Source organism: Eptatretus burgeri, chromosome 4 (genome assembly GCF_056783735.1).
Source record: "Eptatretus burgeri isolate ZD-2024b chromosome 4, Ebu_testis_v1, whole genome shotgun sequence".
NCBI lineage: Eukaryota > Metazoa > Chordata > Myxini > Myxiniformes > Myxinidae > Eptatretus > Eptatretus burgeri.
The window spans coordinates 102,466,598-102,484,447 of NC_140964.1; the positions used below are offsets into that span (position 1 = coordinate 102,466,598).

The window sequence follows — 17,850 nt, forward strand, 5'->3', positions numbered from 1 at the left end:
AAGTGATCATTTGTCCAATTCGCACATTGTTTGACACTGCAGATGTCTCTGGTCATCACAGGATGGTGTTTAGTATGACATAGCCAGCCATTCCTTATCAACCGTTTCATTGGAGTGCTTGCTTGAGTGCTTAATAGTGGTGGGCACAATCGATTCCAAAGTACGATACTCGATTCCAACTATGGAATTGAAAGGAATCGAGAAGTGAACCGGGATCAACATCGATTCCGAGTAATTCCTACTTCATAGAAAGAAGCGTTTTTTTTCGGCGAAAATTATTTTCGTCGCTGTTGGACATGTTCAGGTGACACATGGCTGGGTACCATATTCATTGAAAAGGAATATGCTCCTGGGGTGTCTCGTTTGCAATATAGCAGCAAAAGCAAGTCACTTGCAATCTAAACATGCCCAACGGACATGTTCCTTTTACATGAATAGCAAGGCATTTGGAGTTGGCTGGTAAAGTGTGCTGATTGCTTTGCTGATGGATGGGTCGGCAATACATCAACTGATAAAGTTTTGAGAATGTCGTTCAAAAGGTCCAGAAGTGCAGTTTGGAACTATTTCGGGAACGTTAAAGAAGACAGTCCAAAAGTTGCATGCTCACTTTGTTCAGTAGACCTTGCTCATTATTGCAATATGTCCAATATGCTAAAACATTTGAAAAACCAACCAGAGAGGGTACCCATGAGTCATGGTCGGGAATGCGGATTCAAAGAAACAAAAGTCTGCAACAGCAACAAGTTTGCTTTCACAATCAACAATTGAAAGCACTTTCACCCCAGTAAGCTACCTTCCCTTCCCCTCCTCTCATGCTGCCTTCACTCCCCCCACCCTCCTCGCTCCCCTGCCTCTCCTTGCTCACCCTCCTTCCCTTCTCTTTTTCTCCCTCCACCCCCCTGCATTCCCATCAGCGATGCAATGGGTGGTATTTCCTAAAATACTGTATGAATGTATGTATGTACATATATATATATATATATATATATATATATATATATATATATATATATATATATGTACAAGCCGGTAGGCGACATGGATGGTCACGACATAATTGCATACTAGTCATAAAGTTTTTGACTGATCGGGCTAAAAAATTTTGACAAAGAGGATGACTATAGTGCGCATAAAAGCCTGGAAGCTGGTTTTTGATTTTCGAAAAAATATATTTTTTAGGATTTTTCAAAAATTTCAAAGTCCCGTTGCTAGGCAACGATGGCGTCCACAGCAACGTTGCTCAAAAGCATACAACTAGATTCCGGTATGAACCTACCTGTCAAGTTTCATCAAAATCGGTTGACTCCTCTGGCCTCCAGAGCTGTCCATTACATACAAACATACATACAGACAGACGAAAAAGTGAAAATAAGGGTACTCTAGCGACCACCCAACAAGCCGGTAGGCGACATGCGTGGTCACGACATAATTGCATACTAGTCATACAGTTTTTGACGGATCGGGCTGAAAATTTTTGACAAAGAGGTTTCTTATAATGCGCATAAAAGCCTGGAAGCCGATTTTTGATTTTCGAAAAAAAAATTTAGGGGGGATTTTTCAAAAATTTCAAAGTCCGGTTGCTAGGCAACGGTGGTGGCCATAGCAACGGTGCTCAAAAGCATACAACTCGATCCTGGTTATGAACCTACCTGTCAAGTTTCATGAAAATCTGTTGACTCCTCTGGCCTCCAGAGCTGTCCATTACATACAAACAAACATACAAGCTGGTAGGCGCCATGGGTGGTCGCGACACAATTGCATGCTAGTCATACAGTTCTTGATGGATCGGGCTGAATATTTTTGACGAAGAGGTTGATTAGAGTGCGCATAAAAGCGTGGAAGCCGATTTTTGATTTTCGAAAAAATAATTTTTTGGGGATTTTTCAAAAAGTTCAAAGTCCCGTTGCTTGGCAACGGTGGTGTCCATAGCAACGCTGCTCAAAAGCATAGAACTAGATCCTAGTATGAACCTACCTGTCAAGTTTCATCAAAATTGGTTGACTCCTCTGGCCTCGAGAGCTGTCCATTACATACAAACATGCAAACATATGGAAAAAGTGAAAATAAGGGTAATCTAGTGACCACCCAACAGACGGAAAAAGTGAAAATAAGGGTACTCGAGCAACCACCCAACAGACAGATGGAAAAAGTGAAAATAAGGGTACTCTCGTAGCCACCCAACATACATACATACATACAAATATACTGACAGACGGAAAAACTGAGAATAAGGGTAGTCTCGCGACCACCCAATATATATATATATATATATATATATATATATATATATATATATATATATATATATATATATATATATATATATATATATATATATATATATATATATATATGTACATACACAGTCATGGCAAAAAATATTGGAACCCTTGCACTTTTTTTTCAACCAACTCACATAATTCTCCAAAAATAAGTTGAAATTGAAAAAAAGTATTTGGTCACCACAATTCTTTATTTCACTGTTCATATTACAGAACCTTTGTTTTTGATTCAGAACTTAATATATCCTTTTAAATCAGAAAATAAAAAGAAATGGCATTGAAAAATTATTGACACTCGACTTAATATTTGGTATCACACACAGCCTTTGGCCAAAATAACTGCAGCCAAGTGCTTCCTCGAGTCATGAATGAGCTTCCTCCACCTCTCTACTGGTAGTTTGTCCCACCCTTCTTGCGCAAACTGCTCCAGTTCTCCCAGATTTTAAGGGTGCCTTCTCCCAACTGCTGTTTTTAGATCTCCCCACAGGTGTTCAATGGGATTTAGATCTGGACTCATTGCTGGTCACCACAGAACAGTTCAGTGTTTTGTCTTCAACCATTCCTGGGTGCTTTTTGAAGTGTGTTTGGGGTCATTGTCCTGCTGCAAGACCCATGACCTTTGATGGAGACCTTGCTTTTTGACACTGGGTTGAACATTGCATTTCAAAATGCCTTGGTAATCTCCTGATTTCATGACGTCATGCACACATTCAAGGCACCCAGTGCCAGTGGCAGCACAGTAACCCCAAAACATCACTGAACCTCCTCCATGCTTGACTGCAGGGAAGGTGTTCTTTTCTTTGAATGATTCATTTTGTTTTCTGTAAACATAGAGATGATGTGCTTTACCAAAAAGCTCTACTTTGGTCTCATCTGTCCATGGGACATTCTCCCAGAAGGATTTTGGCTTGTTCGGGTGTTTTGGCAAACTCGTCGGGCTTTCTTACGTATGCCTGGTGTTGGCTTAATGGTTAGGGTGGCGGGCTTTGGATCCTCGGGTCCTGAGTTCAAATCCCGCTCAGCTGTTGAATTAATACCAGGTGTGGTTAACTCGGCCTGAAATCCTTCCGAGGTCGGCAAAATGAGTGCCAGCATGCTGGCAAACTGTGTCGTAATGGTGACCCGTCCAGGATTGTACCCAATAGCAAAGGAAACTGCTTAGGCAGCACCAACGCTCTGCACAGAGTATGGTCCCAATCTCCTCTTTCTTACGTGTGTGTCTCCCTCTCTCTCCCTCTCTCTCCCTCTCTCTCCCTCTCTCTCTCCCTCTCCCTCTCTCTCTCCCTCTCTCTCTCCCTCTCTCTCTCTCCCTCCCTCTCTCTCTCCCTCTCTCTCCCTCTCTCTCTCCCTCTCTCTCTCTCCCTCCCTCTCTCTCTCCCTCTCTCTCCCTCTCTCTCTCTCTCTCTCTCTCTCCCTCTCTCTCTCCCTCTCCCTCCCTCCCTCCCTCTCTCCCTCTCTCCCTCTCTCCCTCTCTCCCTCTCTCCCTCTCTCCCTCTCTCCCTCTCTCTCTCAGCAGTGAGGTCCTCCTGGGTCACCTACCATAACACTCCCTTTCATTGAGTTGGCAACGGAATCCACCATTTGAACAATCTCCACTTTTCTCCACCATTCGACCAATCGAAGGAACAATCCTTTGCTGCAATCTTCGATCAAGTTTTCATTTGTGGCCACGTGGCCATGTCCAGGGAGGTTGGCTACAGTGCCATGGGTCTTCAACTTCTTGATAACATTGCGTATGGTGGACACAGGAACATCAACGTCTCTGAAGATGGTCTTGTTGCCTTGAGATTGTCCATGCTGGGCTACAATCTTGTGTGTGCCCTCCTCAGACAATTCTCTGGTTTTCTTTCTTTTCTCGATGCTTATTGCGGTGCACATAATGACTCCTTTTATCCTAACAAACTGGTTGAATGAGTGAATTATATATTTTAGACACCTGCAACTCACCATATCCAAAGTATCCAAAGCAAAGGAGAATCATCTGCTTGAAATCTAATTATTTCAAACAACTTCCAAAAGGTACCAATAATATTGTCCAGGCCATTTTTGGATTAATGTGTGGAATAAGCTAAGATTTAGTAATTGTTTTAGCTTTTTTGTTTAATTCCACTGCAAAGCAATACATATGTGGATACCCAAAGATTTTTTAATTTCAACAATTTTCTGGAAGAAATGATGGCAGATATGGCAGAGATGGCTATATATATATATATATATATATATATATATATATATATATATATATATATATATATATATATATATGTATGTACACTCATACACATACACCGTCATGCCATTGAAATAACACCAGCTGGGTTGGCTCAGCCTATCATCCTTCCGACGTTGGCAAAATGAGTCCCAGCTTAATGTGGAAATAAGCCTTTCAGTATCCTGTGTCGGAGTGGCGACCCGTCCAGGGTGTACTCCTTAGCAAAATGAAACTGTCTTGGCAGCACTCTGATACTCACAGCATGAAAGGAATAGTTATTATTATCATTCCTTTGATGTTTTGGTTGACTAATTTTGGCAATCTCACCTGTAAGGTATTTTGACGATTTTCAAACATATTGGGCTTTGCATCTGCCTCACTTGCTGGGACAAAGCGATCTTTCTTTCTTGATATCCGGGTTTTCCAGCAATGTGGATCATGAATACAGTGAAAATATGCATCGATTCAAACATGATCCGATTGTTTGTTGTCACTTGGATGCCCGATTATCGACATCCGCCTGTATATGTAAACATGTACCTGGTGTGGCCACTCTCAAGAGGCCAAAAAACAAGACTGAACTTGAGAGACTAGACTCAAGACAGAACTTTTGAACTTGTCTCCTTCCTCAAAAACATGGTGGTGCCTTGTCAAGTCTGTCTCTGGCGTATGTCCCTCCTCACATCCCTTCCGCTCAAAACAAATGCCACCACAGATAAATTCACTCATGAGAAGGCCGAATTCCTCCATTCTGTGTTTGCTTCCAAATATTGTGCCCCCCATCACTCTATCCAGTCTCGCCCAACTTATCCTGGACTCTGTGTATTTTGCACCTGAGAATGTAGAAAGGTTTCTGACAACCCTCGACTCTGATTTTGCAACTGGACCAGGACATCAATCAGCTCACATGTCCTAAATATCTGCTCAGCTGCTTTTGCACATCCTCTTTCTGCTCAGCTTACCCTATTGTTTACCTTAAGTCATCTTCCACCCCCTTGGAAGCTTGACAACATCAGTGTATTGCAGAAGGAAGGTGCAAAAACTGATCTTCTGAACTAGAGACCTACATAAGCTTACTACCAATAATCATGCAAGGTCATGGAATCCATCATTGCAATAGACATCAAATCCTCCTCTTCTCCAATGGCCTGATCTCAGATCAAGACCTGGTCATACCCACCTACAAGGCTTTCATCTGCAACTTAATGGAGTACTGCTCTCCCTTCTCACAAATTGCTAAGCTTGATGCCATGGAAACCAAGGACTTTTAAGATCATTGAAATCTCCCGCGATGAAGCCGAGTCTATGAGCCTATCACTTTCCTATCACAGACAGGTTGATGGTCTCTCTGTCTTTTAGCACATCCTTTCTGATTTTGCACCTTCTGCTCTTTCCATGCTTTGCCTTTAACCCCCTCCCACCCCCCCACCCCCGGATTCTGCAGGGTGCACATTGTCCACCACCAACCACCTTCTGGTGAAACTTCTAAAATCCAGAATCATTGCTCACCTCCACTCATTTGTTCCTCTTTTTTCCTGCCTGTGGAATCAACTTCCACATTCTCTCCAATCTCATTCTTCCCTCCAGGTCTTCATGACAGCTGCTCATTATCATCTGATCATCCCCAATCCAAAACCAAGATCTTTTCCACCCCTCGCCACCCCAAAGCCCACCTCCTTCCAAATTTACAGTTCTTCCTTCCTGAGATTTTGCTTCTGTATCCATCTTGTCCACCCTATGGATCCTCCACGACCCCCATTTTCCCCCACATTCCTTGTTTGTCCAAAACTCCGAGTTTATCCTTCAACACTGCTGTTGGTGTTTGCCCCCTCTTTCTGCTGTTTCTTTTGTTCTGTCGCATCATGATCCATTCAGTGTTCTAACTCTTCCAAGAGCCTGAACTCTGCATCTAAAAAACAGAAAAAAGGTCACTCCACTTTGGACATGCTGCTTCTACTCTCTCAACAATGGGTGGAGGCCCTCAACATCAGACATGAGATCAGTGCCATCTCTCTGGACATATTTTGAGGATTTGATGACGTTGGAAACTGTGTTGCTGTCCAAACTCTCTGCCTCTGGCATCCAAGGCAATCCCCACACTTGGGTTACTGACTTCCTCTGCTCTCATGATCAACGCTTGTGGCTCTCAATGATATATTTTCATCTCCTCTCCCTGTCAAATTTGGAGTGCCCCAGTGCAGTGTTTTTTGGCCCTGTCGTATTCCTAATCTTCATAAACAATCTCTCTGATGTGCTGAAAAATCCTCAAACACTTTACTGATGACTCCACCCTCTGCCATAATATCCCTCAGCGAGGCATACAGTAGCCTCTTCCACCTTTGCAGGCCTTGATAGAATTGTAAGCTGGTCAAACACTTGGAATGTCTTTCATTCCTGACAAATCCCACACATTCACTGTTTCTCTTTGAAAGGAAGGTCTGGCAAACTGTTCCATCTATTTTCTTGATAATCCTCTTGAAAAGCCTGGTGTTGGCTTTAAGGTTAAGGTGGCTGGCTTACGATCTTAGGGTCTTGAATGCAAGCCCCTGCCATCCCGTTAAGTAACCCCAGGTCGGGTTGACTCAGCCTGTCATCCTTCCGAGGTCAGCAAAATAAGTACCAGCTTACTGATAACAGGGAGCATTGCATCAGAGGCACAGCCGCACCCCCAGAAAATGATGCAGCCAGGCAGCCACAGACTGCATATGAATAAATAAAGAAATATGTCATGCACAGCACAATACTTATGAAATACATAAAAAAAAACATTTGAACTTAAAAAATAATTGGTGGTTGAATTCAATGACAAAATATGCAAACTCTCTTCAAATTTCAAGTCATTCAGATGAAAATTGACAATTTTATAAATCTCACCTAAGTTGTTGACCTTTGGCCTATGTTTAACTCAAAAATAATAGGTGGTTGAATTAATTGAACAAATATGTAACTCCTCTTCAAATTTCAAGTCAATTGGATGAAAATTGACAATTTTAGAAATCCTGCCTATGTTGACCTATTGACCTATGTTGACCACAAAAACAATTGGTGGTTGAATTCAGGGACCTGATGTGGAAATCCAGTTCAAATTTCTCATCAATCGGATGAAAATTGAGGATTTTAGAAATCTGACAAAGATGATTTTTGGCCTATGTTGTTGATCTTTTGACCATAAAAACAATAGACTTCTTGCTTATGACAAACTCTACCATGTGGTGAAGTTTCGTGAAGATCAGTTTGAAATTCTGAGTTGAAGACGCTTGACATACATACAAACAAAGACAGAATAACGTACAAGAGTAACCAATATACTTGATAAATCCTCTTGAAGAAGTTCAGTCACTGAAATGTTTACCCCTCACGATCAGCCATGATCTTTCTTGAGCAAACCACACTTCTTAATTGGCCTCCAAAGCCAGTTTCTGACTGGGCATCATCTTTCATGCAATGTCCTTCCTTGGCACATCTGAACTCTTTTCCACCTGCAAGGCCTTCATATGCAGCTGGATGGAGCACTGCTCTTCATCTGGGGTGGGACCTCTGTTTCACACCTTGCTCAGCTCAATGCCGTTGAAACCAAGGCCTTCGAGATCATTGGAATCTCCTGCAATGAAGCCGAGACGATCACTGGTGAAACTCCGAAATATCAGTCACTGTTCACCTCCACTCATTAGTTACTCCTTTTTCCTGTCTGTGGAACCAAATTCCACATTCTCTTCAATCTCATTCTTCCCTCCTCTTCAAATTCTGATTCAAGACAGCTATTGTCTCACCTACTATTGGCAAAGGACACCATGGGATCTTTAACATCCACCAACCACCAATGAGGACAGAGGGTACTCCAGTTTAACATCATTATGTTGGACACTAGATGAGGTAATGCATCACCCTACTTGCAAAACACTAGGGTGACAGTTTATAGCTGGGTTGACATTCAAACCCGGGCTCGACACCTCAAAGTCAAGCAACGGAGCAGCAGGGGCTTGAAAATGGCCATATTTTCCAAGGTACCCAAACCAGCACTACTATGTTTTCTAATGTGGTTCCTACTGAAGCCCTACCCTTACTTTAAGAGAAAATGCATGCTGACATTACGGAAGGTGATGGGATTTTGAGAACATGCTTCTTCTACTCCCTGCACCATCGCAATGCATGTGCTGAATGATGAATAACTGAGTTGGGAATATAGTTTGAACTAAATCAGCTAACAGCATCCACCATGTTCACCCATCAGTATTCAATAATATTGAACACTACTGGTAATTTATAAGTGTCAGTAATCTACTTAGATAGGGTAAATTTGCCTAAATAACAGTAATTATGGCCAATTTGCAAGTGCTTGTACGTGTAATTTCTGATGAGAGTTCTTACACAATATATTTTGGAATGTTTCACAAATTTGCAAGTTATTTCAACACTATCTCATATTCATGCATTCATTCATACAGAGCGTCGGTTCTGCCGAAGAAGTTTCTTGGCTGGGGTTACGATCCTGGACGGTCGCCACTCCGGCACAGCTATCTCACATGATAAACCCAAATTAAGATGCATTATGATGAGTATTCATGCCCACAATTCACTACAGTATCGAGCAAAGCTGCTACATTAATATTTCAATTATCTACTCGATATTATGAAGATATTTGAATGTCAAAACAAAAGCATAATTTAACACACTTGATTTCTCTTGTTCATTCAACAGGTTGTTTATCTTTTTTCCAAGGGAACTGTAAAGAAACACAACTCATATATTTGTGAAATCATCGATGCTAACTCAGAATTTCCTTGAATATAAAAAATAACATCTGCATAACTCATACCCTATCTGGTTTTTGGATTGCAGATTTTTGTGTAGCTTAATATAAAACATGGAAGCAGAATCTGAAGTCAGTCCTGCTGCCAAGAGAGCAAAGGAAACTGTGTTTGACATGAACAAATGTATGTTCTGTGCACAGCCATTCTCTTCCAAATCTCCTGCAGTGATGCCAATTCCAAACAAACTCCAGTCATTATTTTTTGCATGTCGATAGCGAAATGAAATTGTGGGCATGGAGCTCTGTGCCAAGGAATCTGAGATTACTTCTGGAAAATAGTAATTCAGATATCATAGAAACTGCAAAGGTACGTATGTTAGTCAGCTATATGTAAAAATAACTGGAGAAAAGCTTCCTGAACCTGACACAGGTAGTGCTGGTGGTGGTGAAAGCTATAGTGATGAGTCAGTGACACGCTTCACTAGATCTCATGTTACAGGTACTGGTACTCTAACTTCGACTGGAAAAGCCGATGTTTCGTCCATGGTGATCCATGCAGTATGAAGCACAGATCATCCTGGTCAATGGTGGAAACTTTGATTGACAGTCATCTTCAGTGGCATATTAACACACGGGCATGCAAAGCAGGTGCCCAGGACCCCGAGGTCAACGTGGGCCCCGGGCAGAGGTGGTGTGAGGGCCATGCAACTCATGCAATTGCATGGGCCCCCACATGACCGATCGTCGTTCACAATCTTTTGAGATGGACCCCCTAGGGTGGGGTCTCACTTTGCCGACAAGACATGCATCAACTTATGGGTGGGGATAAACACAGTGCAAAGGGAATGCTGCATCTCAAGGAAAGAAAACACTGTGACGTAATGAAGCAATTAAAAAAACGTTGTCCCCTGATGTTTAACTCGACATGACAATTACAAAATTAGGGGTGAGGTGAGGTTAGTCGAGAAGGCAGTGGAATAATAACAACGTTTAATATTTGTAAATGAAACAATAATCACAATAGAATATGTATAATTACTCATGTGTATACATAATCGAAATTGTTTAATAAACCCACACTACAATTGATTGTACGATCACAAAACATTCCCCAATTAGTAAATGGACTAACCCATCCACACGTGGAATGTTGCGGTTATTAAAATCAGGGCACCTGTCCTGAGGATGAAACAAAACTACCCATCCATCCATCCATTGGGACCATACTCTGTGCAGAGCGTTGGTGCTGCCGAAGCAGTCTCCTTGGCTATTGGGCACAATCCTGGACAGGTCGCCACTCCGACAGTATACCAGCAAGCTGGCACTCATTTTTTCCGACCTCAGAATGATGACAGGCATAGTCAACACCACCTGGTATTAATTCAACAGCCAAGGGGAATTTGAACTCAGGATCCTCAGATCCCAAGCCCATCACCCTAACCATTAAGCCAACACCAGGCAGAAACTACCCCAATGGTACTAAAAAGCTCAACAATGGCACAAAGGGTGAAAAATCACCTGAAATACACAAGCAGCAGAACCAGAAAAGGGTGTTCGGTGTCGCACATGTGCTGAGCTGTGTTCAATTACCAATCGGCTTGTTCTTGCTTGCCAAACCAGCCATTTCTTATCAAGGGTTTTGTTGAACTGCTTACTTGATTGCTTAAGCCACTTAGCGAGTGCTCTACAAGAAACTTTTAGCTCTTCCACGAGCCTCGTCTATGTGCATAAAAATAAGGAAATAAAAACTTGGTAACTGAACACACCCCTGCAATTGTTGGGGTGTGTTCCATCACCAATCGGCTTCTAGAGCACTTGCCAAGTGGCTTAATCACTCAAGCAAGCACTCCTAGAAAACGGTTAATAAGGAACGGCTGGCTTGGCAAGCAATAACTAAATGATTGGTAATAGAACACCTTAACATGACATTTTTTTTTTACAAGGGGGGGGGGGGGAGGGAGGAAATAAAGCATGGGAATTCCACTGGATTTTTTTTTTTGCTGAATCCAAAGCAATATTGGGTAAGCGAGTGTGAAAATAACATGGAGTCCTCCTTCTGGGGCCTTTTTGGGCAAAAGTAACATGTTGTCCTTTCTTGGGGGGGGGGGGGGCATTTTGGGCCAAAATATTTTTTGTGCCCATGGTCCCACAGAATCTTAATCCACTTCTGGTCATCCTGACTCTGACAACATGTACACCAAAATTCTGGAAGCAGCAAAGATTTTATGGGATGACGTTTGTTGACACGGCTTCATGGCGTTCCAAAAATGGGGATCTTGTTGCCATTGAAGTCAGATGCCACAGGAAAAAAGGATGCTACATCAGATATGTGAGCCCCAAAGTGCCTCCTCAAAGGAGAAGCAATCAAAAGCAGTTTTCTGCTTACATTAAATCATTCAGAAGATTGATCAATGGTCACTGACCATGACCAAGTTTTCTTTCTGTCTATTCTGATAAATCGTTTCTACGAGCACCTGTTAAATGAAGGTGTTGATAAACCACTCATATGCCTCTCAGCATCTCAAAAGACAGCTTTTCAAAGAGTGGTCCAATGTAGCTTTCTTTCCACAGAATTGTTCTACTATGCTCGAAAGTCTAAAGACATAACAGTGTGAGATGCCTTATGCAAAGCAAATGAGCTTTCATTGGTGCTGAGAGATATTGATGAGAATGAGATGCAAGCCAATGCAGATGAATCCTCTACCTCATCTTTAATGACAAAGGACAGCATCATTCACCAAGCTTGTCCTCCTGACCCACCACCGTCCTGCAATAAAAGCAAAATAAGTCTACTTCCTCACAGGACATGATGGGAAATACACACAAATGACCCGCCAACTTCCTGTTCATACCATCTTTGATCTGCTCAACTTTGAGCAGCAGAACATCTTGTTGCCAGTTTACTGCCTGCCAGGGTGTGATACTGTCAGCTCTTCCTATGGGTGTAGAAAATACACTGCTTATAGGATTATTTCACAGAATGCCAATCAGTTTCAACCTCTTGGGTTTCTTGGTTCCCAGAACTACCTCTCCAGAGGTGGAGATGTCCGCCAGGAAGTTTGTTGGAGCTATGTATGGAAAAGCAGGCTGCATTTCACTGAATATCCTGTATTGCAAAATGACAGCAAGAAAAATATTGAAGCAAAGAAACTTCCTCCAACTGATGATGCCTTCCATCTTCCTCTCTGCTCCATATATATCAGCTAATGATATGGAAGTAAGCAAATGTTCCCATGCCAAACTTGCCAGATTTAATAGGATATGGATATGAAAAGAAAGCTAATGGTGCTGGTCTCCAGCCACAAATGATGAGCCAGTCACTAGCTGAACCAGAGCTGCTAAATGACCTCAAGTATGTGACTGACAACTAAATGTATGTATAGCGAAATGCTCCTGCTGAGACAATGGGCAGCCAAATACTTCAGCCTGTGTATGTGAAGCTCTGGTAGATGGAGAAGAAGGCATGCTCTGTGCCAATCACCTAACTGCTTCAACATTATGACTGTGACACATCTGACTCATCCAGAATAAGCAATTTGCAGAACTGCTTGCTGTTGATACTGAAGTATTCTCTATGGCTGTTCATCATTGAAATAAGTGAAAAAAACACTGTCGGTGGTTTACGCACCTTGGGTTTCCTTCCCTTTAGTGCATGTATGTTGTTTGTGGTGTCAAACCCAGCCCGTTCTCTAATGACTGCAATCTAATGTTTGTGTTTCAGGAGTATGAACGATCATACCGTTTCAGCTACCAATCAATTCGATTTTTTTCCAGTTAGGGTCTGTGACTTCTGAGTGGCGTTACAGTGATCACGTCAACAGCATAATGTTTTTGAAACTTGTATTTCAAATAAATAGATACAAAGTCAAATGAGGAAGTTCACCATTACGAAAATGCAATGTCCAACAACGATTCCCGCATCGAGTTGTTTCCGCCCAGTGTCCCTGTTGTGCCGGCTCAACTCACACGTATTCACCTCATTCACCAGGGCTGTTGAACGATTGGGTCGTCGCGGTGTTCTCTCTCGTACACTGGCCCGTCCAGGATGATTGAAGAGCTCAAATAATTATTTCCCAATGCGCAATCTTAATGAGTTTTAATCAACCACTCTGGACATTAACACCTCGTTAAATCGAACACAGGGACGATGGATACACGTGCCTCGTCACATGTCACCCTTCTCTCGACACCCCCTCTCACAGGTTTATGCAGTAACACAGAACAATCGCGTGCCTTCCAGAAAAAGCGATTCTCGTCCAGACTGGAAGTTTTGTCTGAGAACATTCCAGCACCTTCACGAACCTCACCAGGCAGTATACAGTACAATACTGCAATCTACAGTCAAAATTAGCTCATTAAATCAAGTAGTTTATATTACAATTTAACAATGTATGCTACAGCAAACTTATAACATGTAACTGTCAATATAACTCGTTCATGTATAAGCATTTACTAATGCTTATCCACAAATATCACAACCAATGATTACTGGCCAAAACATCTAGCTTCTAACTGACACACGAACACTGTCAAATTATAGCTAACTGTGGACTTTCGAAGCAAGGGACATAACCACATCTTGAGAACATTAATAATTTTGTGATTATCATTAATAAGGTCAGACACTGCTTGCAATCTTTAAAGTTACACTGAAATTCTTTTGAAGACCACACTGATTTACAGAAGGAATTTAGGAAATATTTTATCATTGTTTTGGTTGCTGTTATGCCACTACAGACAGAATCGGAACTGGTGATTACAGAAGAGATTTAACCTGAATTTTGACCATCCATCGTTCAAATTTAGTACAATTTTCATCAACAGCACATTAGTGCATAAAATTATGTGTATTAATTTATTGACATGTGTCTGCTGAAACCACCAACACCAAGTTTGGCCATCTGAGATAAATAAAACCAAAGATACAGTCACATATGTTATCCTACCCTCAAATTTTTGGGAAACACTTCAGATGACAATAGGACCTGAATCAAATGTAATTTTCTCAAAATGCCATGATTTCTGAGCTTGGCATCACACATATTCATACTGTGGTCATGATAATCATGATTTATAGCCACGTGGCAAAATGTAGTACTGCTGGTTTCGGGACCCACCTCCAGAGGTAGGCCATGCTGCTGCAAAAAAGTGTGCATAACTCTCGGATATCATGCTCACCTTGACTACGAGGGCGCGTTGAAAAGTAATCCCTCCTATTCTTTTTCTCCAAAACACGTATAGATATTCGAATGAAACAAAGACAGATACTCACATGGTGAATATATATTTCTCAACATGGTCACCACTGCAGTCCACTCATCTCTGCCAATGCTCAAGTAGTTTTATGATGATTTCACAACAGAACTGTGCATCCTGCTACCATAACCAGCGATTCACAGCAGCCTCGACATCATCGTGGGAAGAAAAATGTTCTCCATGAAGGTGTTCCTTAAGTTTGAGGAAGAGATGAAAATCTGACGGAGCCAAGTCGGGGCTGGTGAACCTACGTGGAGGTACTCCGACGATCGTAATTGTGCACCCAACTCCCATCTCTAATGAGTCATCCCAACTCTTATTTTCAGTACTTCTCAGCACTGATGACGTCATGCTCTGTAATACTGAGACAACTGGTGTCAGAATCACGAAACTTCACACTCAGTGGCAAGAAGGACTAATGTGCGGACTACACTTTCTTTCATTTGAATAGCTTTTCCTGTTTTGGAGAAAAATCATACGAGGCATTCCTTTTCAACATGCCCCTTGTACAACAATAAGTAAATAAATCAAAGGTCACCTGACAATAAATTTCGAACAAAGCTAACGGCCTAATATGTGCGGTGATCAATGACGTATATAAACAAGGAATTTGGATCGTGTCATGAATCAATATATTAATTATTTTGCATTCCCAGGATCCTGCCTAGCCGAGCAGTTACTGGATCACCGAACACTATAACACGAACAAACAAGCCAGAAAAACGCTGAGCATATTCATCAAGCAGATTATTAAGGTTGAGGATCGTTTGTGCTCGATTATACAATCTAATTAAACAATAGTAAATCATGCAGTTCACTGACCTGGTTGCTGTTGTCACCCGTTCCACACTGACAAGGTGAACCACAGCAAAACGTTTCATCATTACAGACTTTTGGGGTTCATGAATCCCCTATACGAACAAATTGGAAATAATTTCTGATACAAGTCATGCAACACTAATGGTATTACAGCTCGTTATGTTACGTTTGCATGAACAATTAGTTACACGTTATTATAGCTGCCATACCCATGAGCATTCTGTATGGAGTATTGGGGGGGGGGGCTTGGGATTGCCAAAGCACACTTAAACCAGGCCAGGTATTAGGAATTTGGCGAAGGAACCATACACACAATGTCCTACTCCTTTCAAAAATCACAGTGGAATTTTAATATCCACAAGCCAATGTCAGGAGATTGGACGGTTGGCTTACATCCCTCCGAAGCACGGCGTACTCATTGTTGCAATTCCCTTCCTACAAAGCACAAGGATGGTGATTTATCGCCGGGCCTGGAATGGAATGCGAGACAGACAGTTCAAAAGGTGACTACACCACCTCCAAGTTATGGTATCACACCCCACATATTAAATATTAATAAATAGGAAATTATGTGAATATAAAGATGGTAATATTGGTTTCTGCTATAGATTAGCAAAAAAAAATCGAATGAGCATACTTATCTTCCTTAAATCTGTGAGGTGATCCAGCGGTTCGTTAAAAATATGTCAAACTTTTTAGAGAAATGCCCCAAACACCACAACACCAATATTTACCTCCGCCACCAAAGGTGGATGGTGGTGATGTTTTCACCCTTGTTGGTCTGTCTGATTGTGACTGCAATATACCAAAAAGTTATAGACGGATACAGATGAAGCTTTGCGGAGAGATTGGGTGAGTGATATGGACGAATTGATTCGATTTTGTTGAAGATCCGGATCCGGATGCGAGAATTTTTTAAAAGTGATTCTTCACTATTGAGAGATGGGGCAAAAACGAAATACAGAACGATAGTTCAACAAGTTATAGACATATTCTGATGAAACTTTGTGGATAGCTTGGGTGTGTGACAAAGAAGAATAGATTCGAGTTTGGTGAACATCTGGATCTGGATCCAAGGATTATTAAAGCGATTCTTCACCATTTAAGTGACAAGGCTAAAAACGATTACTTAGCACGATATCTCAAAAAGTTATGAGCAGTTTAGTGTGAAACTTGGTGGACAGATTGGGTGTGTGACGTGGAAGAATTGATTAGATGTTGGTGAAGATCCAGATGCAAATCCAGCCCATCAGTGGGATACAAAAAAAAAACTGTTCAGCCTAGCGGAGGTACCGGCATGCGCTACACAGAGTTTCCGAGCGCCGTTCTAGTTTAAGTTGTCGTAATTACATGGAATTCATTGCAGAAGCACAAGCAATTCATCTTTTCATCTTTCCATCCGTATCTGATTTCATGCTCAATTTATTATTTCCGAACTTGCACGTGTGTTGATCCATCTATCTGTTCTACAACTTCATCGTTCATCATTTGATCCGTCCATCCATCCGTTTCTACACATGGTTCCTAATTCATATTTTCATTCGTGCGTTTATAATTGTTCAATTCATCCATCCACCCATCATTTATCTATCTATCTATCTATATCTATCTGCCGTATTAATAATTCCATCCATTGCTCCATAATTTCATCCTCCAGTTCATACGTCTCTATAATTCCAACCCCTCATTCATAATGCGTCGCCAATTTTATCCATAATTTCACGTCGGTCCGTCAAAAATTCCAACCATTCATCCGTGGCATCAATAATTTCATCCATGCTTTATTGACCTGATCGATCCACTCGTTTATAAATTCCGTCCATACATCCGTCCCTTGATGATATCCATCCATATTTGTGCCCATTCCATACAAGCAGCCAGAGTTTAAAGTTCAGGTGTAATTTACCGAATGGGCACGCAGGTTAACCCTCAACTCGGCAAATGACTCACCTGCTCACACCTTGCTCTGCCTCGTTGTGAGATCTTGTACCTTTTCAAGTGAGCTTCCACCGTTTTATGAATGTAATTTTCTCTTTCCCTTCACTCTTGTCCTACTTCGATCCCCTTTTGTCCCATCTTTAGCACTATACGTTCGCACTCTGTATATTATCTTGATGTCTGCCCCAATGTTTCCTCTCTCCGTCTCCCTCCTTTTGCACCTCTCCGCCGTCCCGGAGCTCTTGCTTTGGAGCGGTCTAATGGGCGGGCCCGAAGAGGAATGCTTCATTTCAATTGGTTCTTTCCAAGGGGCGGGGGCTTGGGAGTCTCAGGAGGCGAAAGTACCGGATTGGTCAGATTTGTGACGTGAAGCCACGCCCAGCGATAAGCACCGCCCTGTTTAACCTCTCTTCTCCTCACCATAAATATATCCAATAACGTGCTTATCCGTTTATTCTCAATTTAATTCGAACATTAATCCTGAATAAATAAATAAATGGAATTCAATGAGTTCGTGTCACGTGGGCTAGGTGCGCGAGCGGCGTTTGAAGCCCCCAGATGTTTCTCACACGAATTGCTCACCTTGGTTCAA

At 41.8% G+C, this 17,850-nt stretch overlaps 1 protein-coding gene across 1 annotated transcript in view; it reads right to left on the reverse strand.

Moving 5' to 3' along the window:
- LOC147028783 (cadherin-7-like) overlaps positions 1-17,528 on the reverse strand; it is a 293,221-nt gene extending 275,693 nt beyond the window's left edge. Inside the window, exon 1 of the mRNA XM_085879499.1 lies at positions 17,271-17,528. The gene's annotated coding sequence lies outside the window, so the exon portion shown is untranslated. The remainder of the gene's footprint in view (positions 1-17,270) is intronic.
- Between the last annotated feature and the right edge of the window lie 322 nt (positions 17,529-17,850).